The 26,038-nt window shown below is 32.7% G+C and overlaps 1 protein-coding gene across 1 annotated transcript in view; it reads right to left on the bottom strand.

The window, feature by feature from the left end:
* The window catches only part of LOC112680820 (diuretic hormone class 2), a 60,878-nt gene extending 37,055 nt beyond the window's left edge, over positions 1-23,823 (bottom strand). Inside the window, exon 1 of the mRNA XM_025551036.1 lies at positions 23,711-23,823. The gene's annotated coding sequence lies outside the window, so the exon portion shown is untranslated. The remainder of the gene's footprint in view (positions 1-23,710) is intronic.
* Positions 23,824-26,038: the final 2,215 nt, after the last annotated feature.

A 26,038-nucleotide genomic window follows, 5' to 3' on the forward strand; every position in this document is an offset into this window, starting at 1 on the left:
ACACTTATTTTTCTCTGAATTATATATTTATGTATTTAAAAACACAATATTCATTAATCATCCAATGAAAAAAAAAATGCGCGTGTACGTAAAATTGACTGTTTACTTCTAATTATGGCTTCATCGATTTTTTTTTTCGTATATAATTAATGCTGTAGTTGTTTTACCGTAACCTAGATGTGATGCATGTGTACTTCCAATTAATATTTTAGTTGATAATTTTAGGAGTTTGAGATAAGTCGGAAGCGGAAGTTCTAAACCGTGTTAGTTTAATTTGGATTTAATTTGTGCGCACTTCTGCCGTCTTTCCGTCGTTAATTTCTTCTATAAATACTAACTTATTAAAGCCGAAGATATTCGCTGAATTTTAATTAAATGTCGTCCGGCATAAGTTTATGTTTATGTTGTTTTCAATATTTATAAGTTTATTTATAAGAAGAAAAAAAAAGAAAAAAAGAAAAAGAAAGTCGAAACTTTTAGGTCAGATGAGACTCCACGGTCGATGGCGATACAGGGATGGGTGAACGGTATTGTTGTATCGGTATTTTAAATTTGAAAACGTCGTGTGAAAAACGCTCTCAAAATAAACGATTCTGAGCGAGAGACGTCGGTGGATCAGTTATAGAAGGTTAGATATTCGTCTGTTTTTTGAAATTATTATTTCGATTTCCGCTCACAAAGTATCGATGAACTTATTTCCTATCAGAAATCTCTTGCGATCGTTGTGATCGGAGCAATCCTTCTGGTCTTCAAATTCATATACACACACACACACACTCACAAACGCGCAAACGTACACACAAATACTTAGATGCGTATACCCGTGGTTTTTTTTTTTTAACAGTACACCTTTGAATTAATTACGCGATATCGTGACACCGACGTTGGAACAAAACTGGCAAACGTGATGCTATCGAGTTTAAACAAATCTATTGTCACATTGTTTTATCTCTCTCTCCGACGCGTTTACAATAATTAATAGAATTTGGCGTCGAACGCGCATCGACGCTCCGACTCGTTTTTCCGGTTGAACAAGAGCAGCGAGATATTATAATGGCGCTGGTGTACGCTCGTGTATGATGTACATGACGTGCAATACGGGCGGCGGATCGAAAACACAATTATATCAGAAGGCGTCGGCTGTTACCACGTGATAAATATATATATATATGTGTTTGTACGTTTATGGGATACACGTCCGATGAAGTTTACCGCAAAACCGTTTTAGCGCGCGCGAAGTGCTCGTCGTCGACGAAAAGTTTTTCAACGTCGGCGATCCCTATGTATACGCATATATATGTTGTATATACGGTATATATTGTTACACTCTGGTACGCATATTTTTCGACGGCCGAAATTGGATTCGAGTTAATCGCGTAAAAACGGAAACAACAGCTACAAAAATAACGCCCGTTACGCTTCGTGAAATACGAAACGTCGGCAATAGCGACTGCGGTCGAGACGCGCAGCACAGTTCGTCGGACGTCTCGAAAGAAAAATAAAACGATCATACGAAAACGAATAATATGCAAAACGTGCGTTGAATTATTATAACTCGTATTGTTGCTTTCGTAGTTATTATCATATCGGTTATCCGGTTGAAGACTGCAACAACCCCCAAAAAAAAAAAAAAAATTGTCATACGAGTTAACTAAATAATTTTTTTTTTTTTTTTGTATTCTATAATGATTTCAATTCAAGAACGAAATAAAATCCGGTTAAATTATTGTACACTAGACGGCTATTATGTCGTTTTAAAACAATATGTAACACGTTTATTCCGAGTAAATCGAAGGATCTTATGGATCTTCAACGATATTTATTTATTTTTTTAAACACTTTTTCTAATATAAATACTGATTTAAAAATGAATTTGTGCAACTTTTTAGACTCAAAATTGGCCTGCGGCGATACTGTAAAGGATGATTTTTCTAAAATTTTAATAGTTTTTCCAGGCGTTAAGGAAAACTGCCGAAAACAGTAAAAATGTGCTGTAAACGAGAATTTCACTTTTTAGATTTCTGTTCATACCACTCCAAAAGTAATATATTTAAAACCTTTTATTTTTATATAAAAGGTATTTTTTTATATTTGATAAAAAATCCAAAAATATTTAAGCACTTTTGATTTAAGTATAGAACTTAGAAAATATCATCCAATAAGAACATATCTTTGAATACATATAGAACAACATCTTTTGATATTTGATTAAAAATAATTTCTGCTTCGTCGAACAAAAAAAATAGTCGATAAAAAAAAAGGAACCTATCGATAATTAGACTAAAAATGGTAAAATATATACACGGTATATTTTTATGCTGAAACTTTGCTTAGAACAATTTTACTAAAGAAATGAGTTACCAATTTTTTAACATTTAATATACCTATTATCGCTGTTCCGTCCAAGCACCGAAGGAAAGAAAAACAACCCTCCGTCACCATTATCTTACTGGTTTTTAATGTATATAATTAATTCACGTATTTCTATAACATTGGTTATAATGAAAACATAAAGTAAACACTTAACATATGTGTGTATCAAAAAACTGTATTCATAACTAGTTTATTTCAAATTTTATAAGTGATTAAATATTGATTGAATTTTTAAGTCACTTTCTTGGGAAAAAAAAAATACTTTTTTGAATTGTTACAGTATTGGATCGGATAGTAGAAGTACGCTCGCGCGATGGAAAATTCAAAAACGAAATAAGATGTGAGCGGAAAATCAGATCAGTTTTGTGGCCGGACGTTGGTCGTGGTGTGCTACATGACTTTTACACCTTGATGTTAAAATTAAAATTGAAGGCCTTGAAGGTATTCTAGGCATGTCTTTTTACGGGCGTAAGGATCGCCACCATTGTGCACGGAGCTGCCTAGTGATTAGAGGAGAAACGACATTTATTCGAATACACCGCAATTATTTTTAACATTACGCTACAAAACTTCGCTTTCGCGTGTACGCAAAAGTTATGCGGATCAACGCGATTCCGTTTATGGCTAATGCACATTACCGTGCATGGTCCACTGTTTAGACAACCGTAGGCTCTCTCCATCCGTCACCGCGGCGGACCGTTGGAAGTAATTGCTGTTTAGTAACGAAATCGTTCTATATCTCGTCTGTTCGCAACGAAATGTTTTGGTATCAAATGATACCGAACGACTGGGACACGTAACGTTACACGAAGATCCGGTAAATTTTGACTGTAGGTCTCATTTCGGACCGCAGTCCGCACGTTCCTAGTTGCGTAGTTACTCGCCGTCAACCCGACGGTTATCGTTTTCCGCGTCCGTCCACAATACGTTTAGGTGCATGACTATCATAACGTCGATCACCGAACAAAAAATATTTACTCCGGTAATTTGTTTTCAGACTCATTTTGCCATTAGCAAGTAGTGTTACACCGTTTTTTCAAATTAATTTCGAAATTTCGTTATTTACCACCTGGTCTTATTTTCCCGCACTTCATCGGCATGGCCGTTAGTCAACATTTGGACTATATAAGCGATTCATCTTTAATGTTTTGCGTGAACACGTGCGTCCCGGACGTTTTGGATTTTCACGAGCGACCGAATCTCATCACTTGTCACCGCGCTAAAAATATTTCGGCCACGTCGTCGGTGTACCGGTCTGGCGCTGTCATTTTCAACACGTTCCGGCGGAAATAGTACAATATTATTATTATTTATCGTCAATATTCAATTATGTATTGGGTTCGTATTTTTATTTCGAAAAATCCGTTTCAGATGGATTGATGGTTATGAGTTGGGATATTGCTCGCCCGTACAGGCGCATGGTGAGCCGAAAGTAATCGATTTTGATTAAGTGATTTTTCTCGGTTTCAAAACGAACGCGGAATGCGTGGTTCCTGGTAATAATAAATGATCATGTACACAGCATGTATATTTTCAAAGCAGAAAGAAGGGGAAGAAAGAAAAATCGAACAGATTTAATTATCGTCGTGGTTTCGCAGCGTGGTAAATACTGCGGTGTCTTGTCTCTGTGAATGCACCGAACACGATCCAATCATAATTAGTTGCATATAAATGTAATTTCGTAACGGGATCAAACGGGAGACGAAAAAAAAAAAATAAAAACCAATCGGAAAATCTGTCACGTTTTGATTCTTGTTGTACTACACAATTGGATTTTTTTTCTCCATTTTTCCGAATTCCATTTCGACAAATGGCAGAAAAAATCGAATCCGCCTAAACTCCCGAATCGTACATCTGATACGAAAATAGTGTATTCATGAGCGCGACTTGTCGGCGTGCGCGGTTATCGTAAATGCAATATACCGCATTGTACACGCACGTGCGGCAACGATGCGTCTAAGTGGCAGCCGCGGGTAAACTTTGATTGTTAAAAAAAAAATAAACTGTTTCAGACGACGATACATTTGACGAGAAGTAACAGTAACGCTAGAGTATGCTCAAGAATCGCAATATATATAAATATATATTTATATTTAGTAAAACGAAAATCTCTGGAAACGATATTCTCCGCATCTTCACTCGCTCCTGCCGCCGCTATATTACATACCCTTCGTACCGGAGCCCGCGGAGACCGTCAAGTATAATTCGTTTAGACGACTTTTTCGCGAAATTCCGTTTTCCATACGATTCGCAAACTATCGTTTAATACCAGATCCTGTACACGGTCTTATTATTATTATTATTATTATTATTACTATTATTGTATCCTGTGTACGTGTACGGTACTTTCCTGCCAAACACCGATATGCGTGCGTATAATATATACGTGTTGTAGTGGTGCTGCGGTCGGCGTCCGAGTGGAAAATACCCTCGTCGTCCCCCGTACTGTGGTATCGAGGAAAACGTTAACCGACGTAAGATGTAGGGCTGATTGACGGAGTCGGTTAATTGGTTTTGGTGGTCCATTTACTTATATATATATGTATATAAGTCTCACACGTTAATAATTCTGAGGTACACAATACCCATAACAAATACTAAAGAGTGATTCGAACTACGGCCGCCGACGAATATTAATACGAAAATCCTTTCCCTTCTCCTTCTACGAACCGTCCCTAGCGCTGTGTTGTTCGACGACCCGCAGAATGGTGTTGTTTTGAATATTCATGTATTCAGTCAATTATAGCTCGCGGTGGCCGATGCGCCGAATCCCGCGTATTTTCGGATAATTTTATTAAAAACTGCAGTTAAAATTGCCCTCCATTTGCATACATATTATAATGTACCGCGACAGGATAATGCCGCCATATTTGTAATGATAATAGTACAGAACAATAATAACGGTGGTGCGATAATTATGAAAAGTGTAAGCGCCAAAAACTCGGGACAAATGTAAATGTGCTCTTGTGTGTGTGTGTATGTACTAACATTTTAATAACGAAACAACCATACATTTGAACCAGAAATAATTTGCATTGCGAGTCCGGAAGAGTCCGTCATCGGTTATTGTGTGTGCGATGGCCATTTTTGGGTCTCACGGGTTGGCTGGGGTAGGGGAGAGTTGATGAAAAAAATTTAAACAAACAGATATTGTTAATATTCATTAAGAGGGTTAATGATATGATTAATCCGACGGCGTGTACACAGGTGGATGTATAACTTAAATCCGTTGTACGTAATATTTCATCTCTATGTACGGAAAAATAATGTTTCCACTAGGTATTCGTAAAATGGCACCAAGGAAACGCTGGAATAGGATCGATTCCAACACTTGCATAATATATAAGACACATTTCGTCAATTTCATTGGAAGAAAAACTCTGGTTTTTTAATATATTCCGCAATGTTTTATATGACAATTTTATGCGGATCGTAATTCGAAATCAGCCGTTTAGTATAATCGTGAGTTTTTACATCTGCCTATTATTTAAATTAAATGTTGTAATATTCAGAACCATATCAATAATTATACCGTACATAACGAATACGGACTGATGAATAATTCAGCTGTAGGAAAACGTGTGAAGTAACATCTTTTTTAGTTGAATTCAAAAGTATTATATTCGTGTCAGGCTGAAGCGTATCCTCCATCAAAAATGCGTATTGTTGATCTTCGATATCCGTGTACATCAAAATACAGTTTTTTTAGACATTTTCAGTTTCAATTAGATTGTTATGCGAGTATAGGCTAAAATATTGCTCGTCCCATTCACTTAATGGTGCCGCAATTAACGATAATGATATGTCAGCATAGTTAACAACAATTATGTAATTATTATACAAGTAGTACCGTTTGCGGAATAATATGCAAATGTGTCGTTGTTAATGATCTGATTTTAAATTTAAAACACATTTAGTTATAATAATCTCGCATTAATTATATTATAGTTTGAAGATGAAACTCCGTTTTGGATAACTATTTTAATGAGTTAATTCAAATTACATTACCAGAAAAAACGACACGATTGAATTAGGTGCGCTAAAATATATTAATAATAACTTTCGTATAATCAAACTCCAAAAATCAAGTTTATTTACAATATTGTAAAAGAGATATACTTCCTGCAAGTTTGGTATGGTATTTATAATCTATTGTTTGTATATGGATCGTCATAAGCATCTTAAATAAAGTCTTTAATTATTTAGAGTTGTTATTAGATTACGTATTGACAATACAAATTTAGACGAAAGTTTTAAAGATTTCTGTGGAATAAAGAACAAGAAATGCTTAGGGAAAACATTCTCCGAATGTTTTTAAACTAATTTTAAACTAAAATGTAGATTTTGTTGATTTTAGTTTTAGTTAGAATATTTTTTTATTTTTTTTTTTTGCAAAAAATGCATTTTTTAAAACGTTATTTTGAATCCAAGTTAATTCTGTTTGTACAGTTGTGTGTTTAAATAAAAACTAACTTTTATCATCTGTATATAAACTTATAAATAGTATTTCAAATAATAAGTACACACACGAGGAAAACGTTTCCATTTTGAATTCGTTAATTTTCATGTTTTCATAAAAATTCAAACGCATTGTATTATTATTTCTCTTCTATTATCTAGTCCAATGTTTATTTCGTCGGTGAATTTATGTCTTATCCCATTTTAATCTTAAAGCAATATGTTTTCATAACTCGAAGATAATATTGATTAGAGCGGTCAAAGTTTTCGTGATTAGATTTCGAGAAACAAAAACATAATGCCGTGGGTTTTGAGCGCTAACAAGTTTTGGATTAAACCGCTAAGTTGACGACGAAAACTTTTCCGGTAAAAATTGTATAAATCTGTACACCATACTAGTATGCCAATAATATTAATTTACATTCATATATTTGAAAGACAAGAGAGTCTAAATGAACTGAGTTGTTGAGTGGATTTAAGGAAAGATTTTTTTCTTCAGGGCAGATGCTCAAGTTTACGTTAATTGAGAATATTAATTCAGTGATAAATTAGTTTATGTTTTCCAGATGGGCAAAAAGAGTAGGTAGCTACGTTTAATATTTATATTTTTTACACCGTTATGAAAATTATTTGTTCATTTTATGTTGCACCGAGGTTTAATTTAAAAAATAACCACTTTCGTCTTGTTTTTTTTTTATTTGTATAATTGGTTTAAAAAAGTTGATGAAAAATAAAAACGATTACTTTGTTGCCTTCTTTTTTCTTTTTCATATAAAACCACTCCTTGAAACGCAAACTCATATTATATTTACTACCAGGACAATAATCACAATTTTAAATTATTAAAATAATCGAAATTAACTTATGTTTTTTTATTCGATTCAGTTTTTTCGATTTTTTTATTACGATAAAGATGTTGTGTTTTCTTTCTTCTGTTTGAATAAATACATTTTTTACACGGATTATTATAAGTCTATTTGCGTTTGTTTATTTATTTTATAATTCATCAGAGAATGATTTTAATGTAACCGTATTTGATTTACACACGTGTAAACACAGATACAGACCATAATATTATGTAAGCTTGAACTGAATAAATATTTCATCTTGACAGGGCCAGTTAGGTTTTATAATCAATTTTGGTAAATCTGTGTATTTGTGATTCCATGTAATTACTATGGATTTGTAAGTTTCAAAAAAAAATATTTATCTAGATATTATGAGTTATTTTCTTTTGATTTTCGTTAAAATTACGGAGAAATTAATTTTATAACAATGTGTTACGTTTCCAACGGAGTGTTAAGGAATTATTGATCTCACGGCAGTATGATTATTATATTTTTCGAATAAAACTCTTGAGGACGATTTATAATATAATAACACATCATCAATATGTTATAAAAAACATCTATGTATGGTCTAGGAATTGGACTGTGTAGATTTTAATTTTTAAACCCACCCATTATTCGAGATATTAAAATAAATCGAAACGCAAGACATTTTCTTAATAATAATATTAACCTTATTTAAATTGTTCCAATTAATCGGAAAATTGTAACATATACTCTTTATAATTGCCGAGCAACTATTTGAGTTGCATCTAATAGCTAATAATAAAAAAAAAAAAAAAAATGTTTTTTTATTACAAATAATATTTTATACGAATATTTCTTTAGGTAATCTATTAAATTTTGCCCAGAATCAATATTTAATTTACAGCGATATTATTACTTTAAAAATTAAATAAAATTATTCACTACTAACCTATGTATTATAGTGACGAGAGAGACCAAACGATAACTGAAATCGGAATCGTTGTCTTTGAATTTTATTATTATAATAATTTTAATTATATACATAAACATTTTACACATAAACATATTTTGTACATATGTATATAAAATATATAGGTGTGTGTTTACGTACATACACGTGTATGTTAGTTACCATATGCGTATGGTAAAAGTCTCGATAGATCCATCGGTTATGATGAACGTGGGTGGTGAAAGGGTGGTTGACGAAGATGTGGCTCGCCGAATCGCATCATTTCTTGTAGCCGTTTAATTGAGTGTTTAGCGTTTAAGAATGAATTTTCACACGGCGACAACTATATTATTATATATTATTACTATATTATTATTATACACCCAACCTTGTACGGGGATGAAAATTATAAATCTCGCCACGGTACATATATACGCGTGCACAGCTCCGATGCTTGTAGTCTTGAATATTTTAACGACCCGAGAATCAAATGTTCGCTTCTACGTCTTGAGCTGGATCATTATTGTTGTAATGAGTTTTTATTTTTAATTTCTGTCAATCCAACTTTTCTCCGGGCTTATAATTTTTAGTTTTATTTTTTTATATACGTACACCACAATCCCGGAAGGTGTTTACCGTGCCGAAAGCAATCAAGCACTCGAGTCACGATCGACCGCTGTTGATTACTGTCCACTAGGCAGTAATTGAACTGTAACTGCGAAAAACGAGGGATTTCCACCGTGAACCACGCGCGCAGCGTTTACGGTCGCAAAACGGTAAATTGAAATATTAAGATCACCTCTCGCGATATCAGGTACGTGGTGGCCCCCGAACGGATTTCAATCAGCTGGCGCACCCGCGTGTAGGTACGTACGTTTATTACCAGGGCTAGGATTTGTATGCAACAGCATGTTTTTTTTGCGACTTCTGATTATTGATTTTGTCAGTAATATCCACGAATCACCTCATGATGAGATAAATTATGGTGTTTTTATTTTGCATGTTTTTGCATATTTTGGATAAAATGCATATTATTGCATATATTGAATAAAATGAATATTATTGCATATTTCGATTATAAGAATGCGAAAAAATAATGTTTTATAGTATATTTCGTAATTAATATTTATAATTTAATATTAATATTTCGTATTTTACTCTAGCCCTGCTGATTAAAGTATAAAACTTGATTTTTTTTATCAAACATACATTTTATTTGAAATTATTTTATTTTATTTCACAATTATATTATATTAAGACAAACAAAAATCATTTTTTTTTTTTTTATATATATAACTATATTTTTGTGTTTATCTTATAAAAATTTAAATGCATATTTTTGCATATTTTGGTAAATAAAATCCATATTTTACAATTTTTTATTGCATACAAATTCCTAGCCCTGTTTATTACGGTTTTTGCATACCATTTTCCAATAACCTTACGAGCGATTATACTGACAGCTCGAACGGAACAAGTATGCGAGCACCACTTATTTACAGATTAATTGGAAACGTCCAAGTCGTGTTCGACTAGATTTACGGGTCTGACGTGTGGATAAATTCGTTTGTACCAAGTTAAAATAAAATATGTTGCATTAACCATGTTTTAAATCGTATCTATTAATAAAAATGCACTTCGTCACGAGTTGGATTGGAGACTGATCAATCGTGGTGCAAAATATTGTGTACGATTAAATTTCATTATCAACGTATTGTGGCCGTCATGTAATATTGATTAACATATTGTTCCGAATTATAATGTACATTGTTGTTATAGATTTTTAATACGTTATTTGTGCTTACGACTCATGTTCATTCACAATTATGAGTATTTCAATAGAATTATATTCATCAACATTTACTGCAGGTATCATTTATTTCATAACCAGTATACTGGAAATAATCGAACAACACTTTTAAATTCAATACATGTTAATTTAACAAACGTTAATTTATCATTAGATAACAATTTAATTAGATAAAATAAGATAAAATAAATGAATTAGACAAAATATTTAATACTAGAAAAAATAATTTACCGATGGATTGGTGCAACCAGGTATGAACATTTAAATCGAACACGACGTAATTCCGTTTTACGGGCATTTCCCGCTGTAACCGATTTTGGATAACGTAAAATCGTGTATCCTGCGTAGAGTCTGTTAAGCACGCATCGAGATATAATTTACAACAACCACGATCACGCGTAAAAACGCGGTGTTGAAGTTTCCTCGTGCTTTTTGGTAAATTAGAACTAACTCACGTTTTTATTTTTAAAAACGTGATCAGGAAATTGTATTTATTTTTTTAATTAAAAACGTATGACGAGAACCCAAGAATACATAAAATGTGATGAACCATCGGGCTAAAATGTTCACCGTGCAGCTAAACTTGACAACGTTATACTACGTAAAAGTTTGCGAGATTTTATTAAATCTTTATAACGATTTATAGTCACGCAGAGACGTTCACTCGCGCAAGTCACTCGTTATGTGTATTTACTTTTATCGCAAACGTTTTACTCCAAAGGTTTATATTTTATTATGATTCCTATATGTTGCTTTTAGATTCTAAGCGAAACGAAGGATGTGTTTTTATTTAATTATTTTTATATACAATTCTGTAGTACAGTTAAATTTTTTTTTTTTCGATGTTGTTGTAATTCATTACGAAATTTATTTTTACTTAAAAAATCTTACGCAAATGTATTCTGCTTAAACGTTATTCTATTGGTGAATGATAAAATCATCAAACCTTCACCGCAGATATATTTATTGCGGAAAAAAAATGAACTTAAACATTTTGCGTCATCGTTCATTATTTTTTTTTCTATATTGCAGCTCGAAAGCGCCGTTGCAATGTATTTTTCCTATTTAATCCGCAGCATGCGACTCATTCTGAAAAAGGTATTTCTTCATCCTTTTGTTCCATATAAATATTGCGCGACAGATATCGGATGATAAAACTTTCTCATTCTTGTCTGGCAAAATGTCTGAGAGAAAACAATGAGAATTCGACAGGTATGCGTTACACGACTACTCTTTCAAAATACAGTCCGGCCTCTCGATGTTCGTCTAAATTTACTCGCTTTAGACCTTGCCGTGATGTATCGATAAAATGATGTTATTATTCACACTCCAATAATAATCATAATAAATTTGTACGCCACTGCATTTGGTTACATAAGAAAATAATACGTCTGCCGTTGTCATTCTTTATGCGTAAACAACGACTTGAAATATCCCCGAATGGTACTGCACATGTATATGTTACTGTGTGAGTACACGTAACGACGACGCCACTTAAAATGTGTGTTAGTACGCCGTAACATACCACCCGATGGAAGGTATTCGATTTCGTTTTTTGATTTATTTATTTATTTTTTTACAGCAAAAAACTTTCAAAATTAGTTCTTAAATAAATAATAGTTGGACTAGAAAATAAATTAGAGACGCATGGAGTATTACAAAAACCCAAGTTTGTCATATGTAATTGGTACACGAGTTAGCTTTTTGGAAATTTCTATAAAAATCATTTCTTCTTCCGCAATGTTTATGTATAGACATAAACAGTGGCTTACAAAAGGGGAGTGGATTTCGAGAAAAATCTTCCTTTAAGGACTAAGAAAAAAAATGTTGTTTTAAAATGCTTAGAACTAAAAATATGAATATTTTAACATGTCTATAAAATCATGCATGATGCACTAAATAGTTTTTTTTTGTCATATTTATTTTTATTTGTACAATCTGTATAAAATACATTTACAATAAGCACAATAGATGGAAGGATATATAATTGGTCGTGGTCGGCTTGAATGAAGAAGCTATTCAGTAATGGCACTTCATGGTTAGTAGGTCACGGCACCAGCTGCGCTTTAAACGGAGACCAGGGTCACCCGTGAGTGTTCGAGAAGAGAGGTTTTGGATAAGGGGGTTACGATGATTTGCAAGTTTAAGGTGGAAACATTTGTATAAGGTTTTAGTGACGTTTTTAACTGTCGGAATAGAGAGGTTCCTGTGGAGAGTATCATTCGATACGCAAAAGAGAGCTTTGGTTATCTCTCGGAGGCATTTGGATTGAAATGTTTGGATTCTGTTTGTGTTAGAGTCTTCGGCTGATCCCCAAAGTTGAATTCCATAGGACCAGATAGGTTTGAGAAGTACCTTGTAGATGAGAATTTTATTATGAATTGTGACATGTTTGGATGAGAAAAAGAGGCGAAGCTGTCTTAAACGATTGTTAAGTACTAGTCGTTTGTTACGTATGTGGGCTACCCATATGAGTCGACGGTCTAGATATAGACCTGGGTAACTCACATTATGGGTGGTTGGGAGAGGTTGGTTGTTAAGTGTGATAGAGGAGCAGTTTATGGGTCTGAGTGTAAAAGTGCAGTGTATGGATTTTGATACATTTATACACTAAATATACAATAAAAAATGTAAAATAATAAAATGTAGTATTTATCAATTATGACACAAAAACCATAATTTTTCATCCGAAGAGGTATAAAAATAGAAATTTGATATTAGTATAAAAACTATTATATCTTCCCCCCCCCCCCCATAAGAAAATTGGTTGCTCTATATAGCAGTGACATATTTGAGAAAAGTTTTCAGTGAGTGCATAATCTGTACATATAATTTTGACATATAACGTCACTATTATAAAAACATATTTTATTCAATACGAAACTTAAGAGAATGAATTATTAACTTTTTCTTCTTCTTCTACCTAGGATTAAAGTACTCCATTCAGGACTATCGTTGTTTCTAGAATACCTTTCCACTTTTCTCTATTCAATGACACTCTTTAATCTAGCAATGGATTAACCTTTTTTATGTCTTTTTCTATTATATCATTACATCTCTTTCAAAGTTTACTTTTTGTTTTTTTCCCGTTATTTTGATATCTGTGACCTTTTTAATTATAGTTCCCTCTGCTTACCAGACGTATCCTGCGCACTCCAAACTCATTCTGACTAAGAATTGCCGTAGACTCGGCTTATAATACAGCTGTCGCAGGTTTTTATTTGTTCTATATTTTAGTCTTTCCAAATCACCATTGTACACCGGTCTATACGAGTATATATTCCTTAATATTTTCTTCTCGAAGCTTTATACCTTACCCTTCCCCCTGAGTAATGGACTATGTCTTACATGTGTACCACACTACGGGTCGCATGTAAAGCATAGGCGCTTTTTTGTACGTCTAGAAGGTAACATGAATAAGGACATTCCTTTCATTGTGAAATAACATCTGTTTTCCGCATTTATTCTCAATCTAATTTCATTAAGCATGTATTTTATTTCGTTTACATTAACTCCCAGGTACTTGAAGAGTCCTACCTACTCGAAAGTAAAATTTTCAATGCAGAGGTTTCCCTTCGCCGTTGTGTCCTAGTCATCACCATATATTTGGTCTTATCTTCGTTTACTACTAGATCCATGTTACTCCTGGAATTTATTAGCTTTTTTACTCTCTCCTTAACATCGTGTTTAGATTATCCTAATAGAATAATGTCGTCTACATAGGAAGCCAGTCTTTCATTCAAATATTAAGGATAATTTTCTTAGAAAAACGTATCATGTAATAGGTTTGTTCATTACACTTATTAATTCACTACAATAAACACTGAATATTGGTCATTGATTATGACTAAGGATAGTAGATTTTTCTTTATTATCTATGATTATAACATAGAAAGTGAAATTCATGTTAGAAACAGTTTCTAATGTAATTACGAAATCGGACACAGTATTTTGTGCGAATGTAAAACAGATAGGCGAGTAAGTTATAATAATGGAATTTGACTTATAATAGCAGCTTCCGCAAAAGAATAAAAAAAAAAAAAGTCTCGGAGGGAAGGCAAATGCTTCTATTGCTTACTTTCTCCTCAAATAAACTGCTGATACATAGATATATGAGTATGTGTTAAGTTCGCTGTCACCCGACCGAGACGCGCAATGCATCCGTCCTACACGAATCGATGAGTTGGGGAATAGAAGTCCCCACACGAAAGTAGCAAGTTAGTTAGTTTCTACACATGTAATATGCTAATTCCAACTATATATATATATATATATAATATTTAATAAAATATAATTACTATAACATAAAAATGAAATATGTAAGTTCCTACACGACAGAAAAAATTGTATAACATATAAATTTCTACACAGTAATAAAAATTACTCATGTTGGTAAATGTATACTTCTGCTAAGGTGTTTCATATAGTAAATTTAATAATCACTATCATTATAGTAATAATATCTTTTAAAAAAAGAAAAAAAATTACACACTGCAAATGTAGTACCTGTAACAACTTAAAAAGAATTATTTTAAATTTTATAAAGCTTATTTCTGAAATTTAAAAATTTAACGTAATTGTTAATGTAATCGATTAATTTTGTTTGTTGTGTAATATAAAATTTTTCATTGATAAAATATTTTTCAGCATATTTTTTTACTGGTGTTTATTTTTGTAGTTTTAATTTTAACGTATGTATTTACATCGAAAAGTTTGAGAATTTCAATAATTATAAAAGTATGTGAATATTGATGATACAAATTAGACTTATAATCTGAATAAAAACTTTCAAATATTTTTATCGTATGTATTCTATAAGAAGATTGTTGCATTCAAATTTTCGAAAGAAAATACTATAATTTGACCAATTATTGTTGATTTATGGTTAAATAATCACAATATTCTGTTATAGCTCCATTTTCAGATTTATTTGGTATAAAATAGACAGCAAAAATTTTTTTTCATCTGGATTAAGAAAAGAAAGTCCAAAAATATGTATTAACCATATTCCTACATCATCATTTGATGAATTAAATTGTAGTGTGTAACCCAAAATTTGAATTTAATTTTTAGATTTACTAGTAAAAATATTGTCTGCTGCGGCGTTATAAACGATTCACGGCGAACGATTTGTTTCGTCCGTGACACAGGTTTACGCGGCTGCGGTGACGGTCGAGGCTGACGCGTGTGCGCGAATCCGCGGCTAGATAATGAATAACATAGTGCACACCTGTTGCGGGCTTCCGAAATCCGTCTCTTTTTTGATGAACCCGAGCGATTAAAAAATACCAATATATACACTCCGTAGGGAAAAACAAGGATAAAAAAAAAAAAAAATAAATAAATACATAAAAAATTCAAAATGAGTTGAAAAAATAAAAATAATATTTCAAAAATAATAATATATCTTCTCGCATCGACGACGCACACGAATGTATCGTACAACATTGCCCGAGCACGTATCCCCATCATGATCCCGTTTTTCCGTTATCAGGGTCGGATTATGTTCCTAATATAAGAGGGGGGTATTAATTTTGGTGAGGTCCTTTCGCCCAAAAAAATTAAATTTTTCCATTAAGATTTCGTGATTTGTAATAAATATTATAAGGTGGCATTTAGTGATAAAAATGTATTTTTATATAAAAAAATATCAATTGTAATACAGTGAGTTCCACTTAATGTGATCACTGGTTTATAGAATCAACCGTTTATTAGAATCAAAAATGAAAATCCCAAACCAAATTGTATGCTACTAAGGTTAAATTGACCTTTTATTAGAATCACTAAGTACCGGATAATTAAATCACTTTTATGAACAATCTTATCGTTTTTATGGTATTTCAAACTGATGAATTTATAAAAACCATTTTATTTTTGAATTTATCAGTATTATTATATATCGTTGTACATTATGTCAATCAATTATCTTTGTACGTCGCGGCGTCGTGTACTTGTGTCATTTAGTTTATTAGGTTTATTGTTCATGATCAGACGTATTTTTTGAAATGTCGACCAAACGAAATGATTTAACTATAAAAGAAAAAAAAGATATACTCGTTCATTTTGATAAATTGGATAAATGTTCTCAAAGAGAAGCCGCATTAGCTCTGAAAATTCCTCAACCAACGTTAAACAAAATTTTAAAAAATCGTAAGGAAATTGTTGAACACGAAGAACAAAATTTGCCTCGTTCTCGAAAACGAAAACGAAATGGACAAAATGTTGATGTAGAAGAATCTTTATTACGATGGTTTCAGCAAGCTAGAAATTTAAATGTACCGGTCAGTAATTCTATTTTACAAGAAAAATCTATAAATTTAGCTTTGCAATTAGGTGTAGACAATTTTAGTCCAACGATCGGGTGGTTGACTCGTTGGGAAAACAGAAACAATATTGTTTTTAAAAAAATATGTGGAGAAAAAAAAGATGCAGATTTTCAAGCTGCAGAAGATTACTTAAAGAATTGTATTGCATCATCTAATTATGCACCTGATGACGTATATAATTCAGACGAAACTGGTTTGTATTATCGAGCTCTACCAGATTCTACTTTTGATTTTAAAGGGACTACGGTTAATGGATGTAAAAAACAAATGCAAAGATTTACGATTCTGTTGGTTTGCAACATGTCAGGTACGGATAAAAGACGCCCTTTAATTATTGGTAAAAGTAAAAATCCACGCTGTTTTCGAGGCGTTAAAACATTGCCCGTCGATTATTATGCTAATTCAAACGCTTGGATGACTAGTCTAATTTTTACCGAATTTTTACGAAAATGGGACAGAGAAATAAAAAAACCAAGACGTATTTTACTACTTCTTGATAACTGTACAGCACATCCGAATTTACAAAATTTAGAAAACATAGATTTGAAATTTTTACCACCAAACACTACGTCACTTATTCAGCCTCTTGATCAGGGAATCATAAAAACAATGAAAACTTACTATAGAAAAGCAATGCGGAATTTTATTGTTGAAACTATAGATGTATCTGAAATTCTTGCATCACAAATAGCTCGTAAAATAACTGTGCTAGAAGCTATACATATGGTGGTTAATGCTTGGGATAAGGTGACTTCTAAATGCATTATTAATTGTTTTCGAAAAGCTGGGTTTTCACAAATTGAGTCAGACGAAGAAGAACCACAGGAGGTCGAATTCATAGATACAAACTTTGAAAATTAGATTTTAATTGATCAAGATTTACCTACTTTTGGAGCATTGTCTGATAAAGACATAACTGATTTGCAAACAAAAAAAGAAGAAATCAATATTGACGATGTTGAAGATGACGATAGCGAAGAGACCAACGAGGATATCACTCAAAAAGATACCAGAATTATTTTGGAAAAGCTAAAAGGAGCTGTTCAAAAATACGGCGATAACGATAGTTTTCAATTGTTTTAAAAACTACAGGTATGTACAATGTATATTGTAAACAAATAAATAAAAAACATGAATATGATTTTGAATTTAATTTAATTTAATTTCAGGCTAATATGAATACTAAATTGGTAGATTGTCAAGTTCAATCAAAAATAGATGGCTTTTTTAATTTATCTTAAATGCATTTATTTAATTTTATTTTTATATATTAATATTATTTTATTTTATTCAAAATTTTATTTTATTTCAAGCATAAATGTAGAATCATTAAATAAAAACAAATGTAAAAATCAATAATTTTATTAAAAAATTATAATTATGTATATATGTATTGGAAATTATTAAATATCTAATTATAAATAAATAATTGTATTAAAAGATTGAATTATAAAAAAAATTGTTGTAATGCTTTTTAGAATCAACCGGTTAATAGAATCAAAATGACCTGCACCAAAGTGATCATATTAAGCGGAACTCACTGTATTAAGAAAAATCTATTTTAGTCGTATAACTGGAGCATTATGTTGTACGTATGTGAAACGTGGACTGTCGTAAAATAAGAAAGGAGGAGAATGGAAGTCATCGAAATGTTTTGCTACAGAATGATACAAAATATAAGCCGGGTCGATAAGATCACTAAAGCAAAAGTTTTAGAAAGGGTCATAGAGTCAAGATCACCATGAACAAATATAAGGGAAGCTAGTGGATAGGTCATATTGTTAAACATGAAGGGTTGCTAAGAATAATTTTGGGAGGGATATTTGAAGGAATAAATCGCATTTGAAGCTCACAATTACATGAATAAATGTGTCAAATTATAGAAGACGAAGAATGAGATTCATATCAAGAACTAAAAAGGGAGGTCAAAAATAGAGAATCATAGAAATTATTGCATACCAATTATTAAATCGAAGACTACAGAAAAAGAAAAAGAAATATTAATTAAAATAAGCTAAGTATATTAAATTTTGTATATTGTAGTATAGTCATAACTAATTGATAAGACAGTACTTTGTATTTGTTAGCCAACGATTATAAATCACATTGTAGCCCCTTTTAACGTGTGGCGTTATCCGGGGCTAAATATGCATTGTTGTATAATAACAATATATAACAATGGCTCAAACGTACACGTATGGGTTTGGACTCTAGAAAAAAAATCGTATTGAATCTATAATTTATTCGGTTTTATTTACTCTCACAATTTATTACTCTCACCCAAAGATCAAAATATAAAAAACATACAGATAAGAACCAGGTTTTTTTTTTTAAAAAAACATTTTAAAAGCAAACTTGCTTTCGATAAAACAACGCACACTACAATTGGTAATTGTAACTATTTATAGTGAAATTATTTATGTTCGAAACGTGATGCACCTAAATATGTTATTTGACATAATTTAATGAGTTTTGAGAAATTTGCTTTGAAGTATATTTGAAAAATCAATTACGTAAATATTCTTAATTAATTTACTCCATCAAATGCCTTTTTTTCGATAAAACCTAATTTTTTGCTGCAGTTGTAAAACATTGATTATAACTAAGGCTAGGATTTTAATACAAATGCACCTTTTTTTTGATATACCAACAAATAAAAATAAGAAGAAACTTTGTTTAAAGTGATACTGATTAATTCAATGTAGTTTTAACTTTGCATTTTTTTTGCATTTCATGACAAATTAAATTTTATTTTATGTTCTTTTAGAGCATATTTTGCTGTTTTTAGGGCATTTTTCAAGTTTTTAGAATCTTAAGTTTTTATCTTTAAATTCTTAAATATTAGGATTTTTGATTATGCGTTTCGGCATTTTTTTGCCAAAATTTGCACGTTAAGAATCTATTAAATTGGTTACCTAATAAATATAAGCATATCGATTCATGTACCTATTTTATCAAAAATAGAACAAAATTTAAATTTAAAATACTTGAAAGAAATTGTTCTATATACAAGAGTTTAACGATGATTATAACAGTAAATTATGAAATAAATTAAATTTTTAGTAAAGTTAATCAAAATTTAAATATAAAACAAATAAATACCTTTTATTTTATTTTATGTTAAATAAATATAATTAAATATGTAACATGATTTTTATAATATAATTTTTAAATTATAATAAATACATTTTTTACGCATTTTTATAGTGAATTTTTTATGTTTTTTTAAAGCATTTTTGCATTTTTTTAAAATATTATTTAGATCATTAAAATTCTAGCCTTATAATTATTATTATTAGCTCTTATAGTTTATAAAATTAAGGGATAAATTCTCAATTAACTAGAAAATGTTTGTTAGAATTTTTTTGCACGGCTTTATTGATCGATTATAATCATTATATCTAAAAGCAGCAATAGTGAATATGGAACACATTATAATATAAGCAGGGCCGTAGTAATGGGGGGGGGGGGGGGGGGCGAGAGTAGTGTCGCAACTATGATCTGTGGGTCCCTAGTGTAAACAATAACTTGAATCCCTTTAAAATGTTTTCATCATAATTTTATTTAGAAAGCATAATAATTTAAAAGAGAAAATATTAACTTTTTAATACCAGTTTGGTTTTAGTATAATTAAAATATTTCAATATTCAGTTAAATCAGCATTAACTTGGAAATATTTAAAATAATATTTACCTATACAGTACAAAAAATATAAAAGTACAAAAACATTTTAAATATTAAATTGTTGATAACATAAAAATGATAAAACATAATTAGATAGTATAAGAGTAATTAATGGTTATGTATTGATTAGGGATTAGATTAGGGATTAGGGATTAGATTAGATAATGAAATTAGTGTTTAGATTACAAGTTAAAATTAATTATTATTATTTATTCAGGCTTTTGTCAAAATTGTTAATCACGTAATTTATAATTAAATTTTGAGTTCTGTTACGTCCAATATTTATAATATTTATACTTGTAAGTCTTCAATTTCTAATGGAGGTTCGTAAATAATTTTTTATAATTTTAAGTTTGGAAAAATAACGCAACTGTGACTGGTTATGATGTAAAAATTACATAAGCAGTTAAGACATTTGTGTACAAAGATTCCGTAACAGTTTCTGAAATATTAAGAAGATATATTGTGCTTTTGGGACCGTATTTAAGCACAAATGAGGCCCAATTGGAGGTGCTATGCATTCTCGATTACCTCACTATTTGCAGCACGAGAAGTGCCTACGCTCCGGGCGTAATTTCTGGGACTTCCAAAAATGAAAAACTTGCATTTTATGATAAAAACTACAACGGTCAATGCTGTATATTATATTTACAACTACGTCAACGTCCTTTGTTTTAATTGAAGCAATTGTTGAAAATTATATATAATAATTAAATTATTTTTAAATAAAAAATACATAAGAGCACATTTTGTAATTTTACCTTGGACACAATATTTGGTTGCTACGGCACTGAATATTAGACAATCAGCAGCCGGGTCATTAGTAGTAGAAGATACAATTGTTTTAGATTTTTTTTTAACCGATAGCTTTTATTTTTTCCAGTACGCAAGTCATACGATGTTAATTCAAACACTGTGAAATGGTAAAAATTGTTTTGTTTAATTCGAAATGCTCATTGCTGTCCGGCCATCTTTTCGGGAATATAATTTAACACCTCGTTAAATTCTGAACCAAACCCTTTATTTTAATTTGTCCTACAAACGCACTAAACGCGTGTTTATGGTATTAGTGCGTAAAATATGTTATTGGCAATGTCGATTACGAATAATTCATTCATTACACTGCAATGATACAGCAAAACGTTTTATTACTAAAAAACAACACTGCGTCTACATAACAATATGTTATCGTCACGATGCGATATAAAATGGTATTAATGTTCCTATTTTGTACTGTCTGTAGATATAATGTAGCCGTAGCATATAATATGCACGATATATGCACAATGTATTCTCGTTCGGGCAAGCATTAATAATAACCTCTCCCCTTCTTTTAAACCAATAAAGTTTGATTGCCAAACTGTTTTTATCGGATACGATAGATTTGATTGGACCAGAAATGTCTTGATACGATTAATGACTATTAAGTTTACGATTTATGCATTTGCAATATTATTGTAAAGTATTAAACTGTTAACAACCTTTGCGCGCCCGAAGGAAGACAAGTTTAATGGGCAAAGCACTAATAACTGCGATGCGATGCGGACCGAATATTCACTGATATTATTAATGTTATTATTATTTATACGCACCACCTAATATTAATAATCGTATGACAATTATGTTTTGATTAGACTACGAAATCTGGTATATTTTAACACTGTCTCCAATAACTAATGATTATCGCACGTGGAGTGCGGGTCAATTAAAACTATTTTACTCTTAATATTATCATAATCATTTGATGTTCAATAAGCTAGACTCGACTGCATAATATCATCACGATGACGAATGCAATCGATTTTCGTCTCGTATACAAAACACCTTATAACATTTAAAAACTGACTGTTGATTTACTCGTCCGGACCTATTGATGATCGCATCAATTAATATATTCGGTGCAAAGCTGTTTTAACGAGAACATATCATTGGGTAATTTAATCGCAACAGAAAACATTATTTTTTGTAACCAAATGCGCTACAATACATATTGTACACATGGAGAAAAACACGAATAGAAATTAAAAATGAAATGTCTTGACGATACACATTTTTATTATGTTATTATTCTCACATACTTGGAATATTATTACGATATTATAACTATTATTCTAATACGATTTGCGTTAGATGCACGAACCGTTTTAATTGTTATTTATTGTTTTTAATCATTAATATGTAAATAAATATGGTATCTCATAATGAAATGAAACAATTCGTCATGTAAACTAATTATTACATTAATAAATATTAAATAAAACGGGGTTTTTATTCTCTAGTTAGGTAATTTTCACGTTACAATATTTAAAAGCATTTTAGTGCGGTTGAAAAAAAAACGGAGAAACTAAAAGAGTTTGTAAAAAAATTGATTTTCAACACAATTTCCCTTTTCAATATTTTAGTATTCCGTTTGACATTTTTCGAGTCAATTAATACAGAAGGTTTAAAACACCGGAACACCTAGACAATCGGTGAAATATAAGAATATAATATATAAGAACAAATAAAACTTTAACCGAACACGTCTTCCACATTAAAATATTCCAGGCAGTGGTATTATCGCTGCTCCGTCGTTATTCGGCGTCATGTGTACACTTGACGGTGGAAAACATAAGCGTATCAGTAAACGGCTAAAATAATCGCTGTGTAATCATAACGTATCGATTCAGGAATGTACACCCGCAAAAAATGTACGTAAAAATATGATAAAAATGGACGTGTACCCGGAATATTGTACGTGCGATCACGCGAGGAGCCGCGAAAATCTTTGATGGCCGACCGATATGAATCCGACGTAAATTCACCCGTACACCTCCAACGCATCGCGCTCCGTCCGTTTATAATTATTATTATTTTCGTTGTTTCCGAACGGCCCGAAAACCGAACTGGATACACTACGACTTTTCGGGGGGGAGGGTTTCAAATAAAAATCGCCCCCGAGATCTCGAGAACCACTTGGTCGTTCCGAAGGGGAAGCGGGTTTCCCCTGGGGGTCCTGACTGGCCCCGGGTCCTGAGTTTGTGCCGCGCGACATATTATTCGCTCGGGTTTGAAACGTTACGTCGCGTTTTTTTTTCTATTTACACGAGAACATTAAATTTTAAGCAACGAACCGTTTTTCGTTTGTCAAAAAAACATTTTTTTGCGTCTTAACGCGTTTACAAGACGACATCAAAGGAGCCCTTCCCATCCCTACCCTTAATCGCCGGAAAAAATCCTGAAAACCACGCGCGCGCGAACCCCGTTGTGTTATCCAAGACGATAATATTAACTGACGTATGTGACGCGTACTCACCGACGGGCGTCCAAACTGGAAAGATAGTCTGCAGAGGACTCCAGGCGGGCTGTTGCTCCAACGACCGTGTGATAGGTACTTGTGTGACGCGAATCAACTTGTGGCGTTCGTTTATACTCGAAACGAGCGCCGGGCCTTGTCTCTCCGTGGAGGGCGGCGGCGGCGGCCGGGTGGGACCGTCGTTCCGGCGGCGGGGTCGCGCGACGGGGACCGATCGCGGGCGCGCGCGTGGGGGGGATGCTTTTCGTCTGCACGCGGGGATCCGCGTACGCGCGCCGGCCAATCGCGGACCGTTGATTTATCTTGCGCACAACACGTTCGATCCTGCCCCCTCCCGCCATCCTACACCTCGTCCGTCACGTCCCGTCGCGTTGCCGTGCGCGCGTCTACGTTTCGCGGCACGACGCGTTGCGCGTCGACCGCGAGCGGATTTTTAAACAGGCACAGTGGGCAGCCGCCTGGAGCTGATGGCCACGTTTAAGGGGCGGCGAATCATCCGTACTTTTATACTTCATTTGCTATAACGTTTACTTTACTGTCCGAACAACGGTTTTGATAACGGCGGTTCAATAGAAACGATCGTTGTACAGTTTGCGTTGGAACTCGGCGGTTGTCAATTGACATTTTCCCGAAGTCATTAAAAGATAGAAAATTTGTCGAAACATTCGATTGGCTCAAAGGTTGAAGATATATAAGTTTAATAATCGGGGCGGCAAAGTTTTAGTGACGTTAGCCGTGAAAAAGTTAAGCCCACCTCCGTCTCGTCGACGTAACATACACAACTGCGAAACGAAAGACGCACATTGCTTTTTCGGAAACTCAAAATCGGATCTAGCTCCCTGTACTCACGCCTATGCAATCGTTTGAGCCTTGCGGGACCATAAAAAAAATTAGAAAACATTAAACTCTTAGTACGATTATGGAAAGTCGGAATCTGAAAACCTGGTGGAAGGGCATGTACAGATCGGAAAACCGACAAAAGCTGAAAACTTTATGATTCAACGTGTCGGAGGAGTATAAATTGTTCCGACGAGAACGAACTGATCATGAAATTTGAAGGGCTATAAGAAACGATAACAGGCAATATTTCTAAGCTGTTTAGTGTTGCAGTTTTAAGGTTTCAGAACTCAAAAAAACTAAGAGATTAAGTACGAAATAATTTAAAGCATTTTTTTGGTGATAATACTACTAATTTTTAATAAAATTAATAAATAAAAAATATAATTTACTTTTTTCGACTATCATTTTTGGGCTCAAATATTTCAAACCGTCTGAAATATTGTCAAAAACAGTGATAATATCGGACAAAACACGACGGCGGTAGATCATCCGTCTGGACCCTGTGGACCGTGGACACTTTCTGCCATGCATGAAATGTAGGCCGTTGACGATTTTAATTAGTAACCATGGATTCAAATCGTCATCGAGTTGACGTCGTGAACGGAATTATTTACTACTGGTGTCATTCATGCGCAATTAATAATAAGATTAATAATAATAATAATAATAATAATAATAATATACATATTTCGCATCAACTTCTACCACGACGTTCACTCGTGGCGGTCTTATCGCACACGTACTTATTGAAAACAATAACAACAGTAATAAAAATAATAATAATGGCACGAAAATAATACATAATATGCGTTTGTTGCGCGGGACCGTGTTACTGCGCATCGCGTTTCGTTTGCTTCGAAAACTATTTGTTTTCTTTCTATTATACATACCAAGACATCATAATAATAATATTATACATGCGTGTTACTTCCTATGCATTATAATAACGCAGCATTGGGCAGTAACGCGGTTTGGCGCGGAAAAATTAACTGTACACGTATCCTAAAACGGGTCGAAACAGCTATTCGTGGCACAAGCCACGCGCAAAGGTAGTACCGTCGTATTCGAAATCCGCTATTTGCGCAAAGTCAACCGCTAATTCGATACAATATGTATGTGCGCGTGCTTGTTTACACCTCAGTTGGCGTTTATGCGCCGAGTACACCTACCCAGTGCATCTGCGTGTGTTATCAGGGCCGTCACGAAGTGATGTCTGGGGGAGAGGTGTCTCACCCCTCCAACGAAAAAACCAGTCGGCAATCGCACTTGTTTCACTATAGCCTAGAAGAACCTAATTTTACTCACGGAAAACAAATATTACATATTTCGTAATACAGTTAGGTTAGGAATACAATTTATATAATTACTTATTATACAATATAAAATATTTTTCTATATATATATATATATATATAATTAAATTGTCAATTTTAAAATCGCGCGACACTGACATATATATACATATTAAAAAGTAAAAATACGACTTCA

This window comes from Sipha flava, unplaced genomic scaffold, assembly GCF_003268045.1.
Source record: "Sipha flava isolate LNK unplaced genomic scaffold, YSA_version1 101_pilon_pilon, whole genome shotgun sequence".
Lineage (NCBI taxonomy): Eukaryota > Metazoa > Arthropoda > Insecta > Hemiptera > Aphididae > Sipha > Sipha flava.